This window comes from Henckelia pumila, chromosome 3, assembly GCF_033568475.1.
Source record: "Henckelia pumila isolate YLH828 chromosome 3, ASM3356847v2, whole genome shotgun sequence".
In the NCBI taxonomy this organism is placed as follows: domain Eukaryota; kingdom Viridiplantae; phylum Streptophyta; class Magnoliopsida; order Lamiales; family Gesneriaceae; genus Henckelia; species Henckelia pumila.
The window spans coordinates 508550-512560 of record NC_133122.1 but is presented as its reverse complement, the minus strand read 5'-3'; positions in this window follow the sequence as shown (position 1 = coordinate 512560).

Below are 4011 nucleotides of genomic sequence, written 5' to 3'. Positions count from 1 at the left end.
AGATCTCGTGCCACCTTAGCACTACTAATCATTGTCTTGTTCACCCAAGGCAAACATCAAGATAAACTAAGCCCATTTCCATCCCATGAAAGATCCTACGCTCAATCTCTGAAAATATCAGATAGTACTTAGCGCAACCACTAGACTTACTATCCTTACCTCGTTCATTCAGAATGAACACCACGGCTCGTCAAGTCCAAGAAGAATAACTAAAGAATCCCAAAGATTTCCAAAATCTTCGAACACTCTCCTGATCATATCACTCGCCAAGATTGTGCAACAGTTCAAGACTAAGATAGCTTACCTCAATAACCCACCTGGACAACCACCAATGTTTCACGGTCATAGGCCATGCTTCCATCATATCTCAGATAGCTCTGTACAATCCTTAGCGTCTGACATGATCTATCATAGATGAAGTCAATCATCAAGGAGTAGTCCTCGTATTCGAGTCTAAGTCTCGTAACAACATCCCATCCAATATCTTGGATAATTCCTATCACAAGGAAATTCTAACCACAACTCTGATGACAACCCCTAGTCATCGCTGGTAGAAATCCGTCCACCTACTAGATCCACACGTCTAGCAGTAACCCAAAGGTTAAAATCTATCTGCTCAGAGTATACACTTGTCAAGAAAATCCCTCCATGACTGGTTCCTACAGCAGAATATTCAAACTATATCTCTGGCACACCAGATGATATCAAACCATTGATATCAAACCTGATATCTAATCCAAGGTCATACCTCGTCGTGACTGCTACCAAATCCCTAGACTGAATAGCCTTCCCACCGCCAATCGTGAAGCACCAAAGCTCCCAGATAACCTCTGAAGTACAAGGACTCCCAGAGTAATACTGGCATAGGGTTGCGCCCCATCACGTCTGGTCATGGTCATAGTCCACAACTCTCGGCATATACTGGACCTGGTATCCCTGATGAAAACCTATCATCACAAGCCTCAACCTAACAAAGGTCAGACAACCTGTTCTAAGGAAACAACCTAGAACAAAGCTTAAATGTTCTAAACCGAACAATACCCTTAATGCCTCTAGATGAGTCCACTCATTGCTGGCACTAACATAGTCCACTGACTAACTAGGTCAATCTTAGGAAAACGCCTAGACTAACCACAAGTCAAACTGTCACAATCGGCCCCTCAAATCCCATGAGCCACAATAGTTGAACACTAATCAACTAAAACAATGTCAAAATCACTTGCAATCATTCACGAATTGATGGATAAATAAAACATGTATCATTGCTTCCATTTATGTACAGTTCCTCAATTACAATCCCATGTAATACATACAGTATTCAAAATACAATGAAATGTACAATCAAACTTGAACTAAAGTATGATGATTCATTACAACTGAAATACTGTTTACAACTACATCAATACAGTATTTAAATCATCGTACTAGTCTTCGTTTTTTTGAGCATGAAGCTTCTAATCGACACACGCATCGATACAAGCATACTCTCGACCAAGTCTCTCTACATGTCCTCCTACGAAGAACTCCGGAGAAATGGCTCGTGATAGCTAACCAGATATGCTCTGCGTCAGTGCATGTCAGTCGACTCCTTCTGCTCACGATCTACCATCAGCGTTCTTCTTGTATTCATATCATTCTTTTGAACAAAAAGTTTCCCGTGTGCCTACCGAAAGTATCGATATCAGCATACCGGCAAACCTATGTTCTGCATGAGGTTAAAGACCTCACGTTCGAAACTTTTCATGCTTTAGGCACTTGAGGCATTCTCTGGTGAAGGTCTATTTGACAATCTCTCCATCTACGACTCGAGAATCTTCATAGCAGTGTCATCATGGTATTGATGATACAGATGCAAGCATCAAGTGCGTCCCATCCAATGCTCTGCCACTGCCTCTGACATCCGGTGCTCGATCCAAAATTAGGATCCATATGAGTAGAGATCTTGAAAACTCGGACACGATCCATCACTCCTGACCGCACTTGCTAGAATCCCATTAGCCAAATCTTTAGAAATCCTACCGATGATGATAATCTCTGGGCAAACTAGTTGCCGCACCATAATTCTTCCAAGGTCTCATCCATCCTATAATGATAACCCAAAGTCTCATTACTATATCCCATGTCTCTTGCATGTATATGCTCTGATACCAATAAATGTAGCATATTTAAACATGCATTAAATAAATCGCTGCGGAAGACTTAAGTAAAAACAGACCGGCAGAATACAACCGGTTAAATAAATTCAATTTATACAACCAAATCGAATAAATAGCCTAAAGGCAAAACCTACAGCTAATCCTGCTGTCTTCACTGGTCACTGGCTACTCCAAGCTCCGGGTGCTCAATCCTGCACCTACACCAGCCCCGTCGAATGGGGTGTCCAAATACACAGAAAAGACTGGACGTGAGCTCTAAGCTCAATATGAAAGCACTGGGTAAAACATACAGATATGATGCATGCAAATGATAGGGTATCCATATCTGGGATAACTGTATATAACTGCTCAGTAATAGCGCCTAGGATATGAGTAGTACAACCCGGGGAGCAAACCCTGCGTACACTGCTCATTCCTACAGGACGTGGACCGTGTCCCCCGATGCTAGCCACCCATGACCCGTCAGTTAATGGGCCCTAGACATCAACCGTCCAGACAGGGCTGAGCGGCCCTACATGGCTCATCTCACAAGATGGACATGCACAATATGATATGCACATGCTGCATAATAATATGACACACAAATGCAACATATAAGCATGCAAAACCCGCTGGCTATCTCAGTCTGTACTTGCGTACCTTACTACAGGCAGTTCCTAGCAGTCCCACTCTAGGTTCCAAGCCTATATCAGCTCTACAATGCAAATACCCATGCATTAATAATTAAGCTCTAAAAGCCTTAATTAAGCTATTGCATACTCCTAAATAATTTAAGGAGACCATAGCTATACCTGCGTCCGTCGTCAGCCCACTGATGACAATTGCCTCAAAACTAGGCCACAGCTCCGCCTCGACGCCTGGATCGCTATGCCACTTCTGGATTCCCAATAGGATGCCTAGAAATCCCTAGATCTGAGTTAGAAGGCTTAGGAATCAGAGAGAAGAGAGGGAAAGGTGCACTTGAAAATGAAATCTCGGCCCCCTATTTATAGACGAAGTTCAGAGCCTCCGAACCTGGTTCGGAACATCCGAACACGATCAGATCCTCCGATCCTATCTTCGGAGCGTCCGATCGCCTAATATTACGTCAGCCATGACGTCACCTTGCTGACGTTAGTGATGACACGTGCCCTGGTCCCGATCGGAGCGTCCGATCCTACCGACGGAGCTTCCGATCCACTTCGGAGCCTCCGATCCTGAGTTCGGATCCTCCGATCCAGTTCGGAGCCTCCTGACTTGGTTCGGAGCTTCCGAACCCTTCGGACCTTCGGGACCTTCCCGGCTATTTTGAGTATCCTGAATCCATTTCTGGACTTCGTTAACCCATTTGGAATTTCCTTAATCATGTTTTACTTAACCTAAACATGATTACACGATTAATATACTCATTAATCGCTAATTCTGGAAACGGGTCACTACAGCAATCGATCATCCTTTTATCCAATAATTAATTCAACAATTAAATAATTGGATAACATGCAATGGCATCATAATTAAAAAAGATAAAATCAAATTTTATCTTATCCTTTCATAAGATCATATCTTATCATCAATTGTATCAAAATAATTAATTTTATAAAATCTAATTTAACGGATAAAATTTATAAATTTTCCAAAAATTCAAATTTATCCAAAAATCAATTTTAAAAATTTCAGGCTCAAACAATTTGATCTGATGCCTCGTGGACCAATCAAAAACAATTTTCGATCAGACCAAAAACTAAAATTTAAAAAATTTCAAAAAATCCAAAAAATCAAATTTAAAAATTTCCGGACTGCCCGGGACATTCCCGGGCAGCCCCGCCTCCACGTGGGACAGGGCTTTCCGCGTGGAGGTGGGTAGCTCATCGCTGCC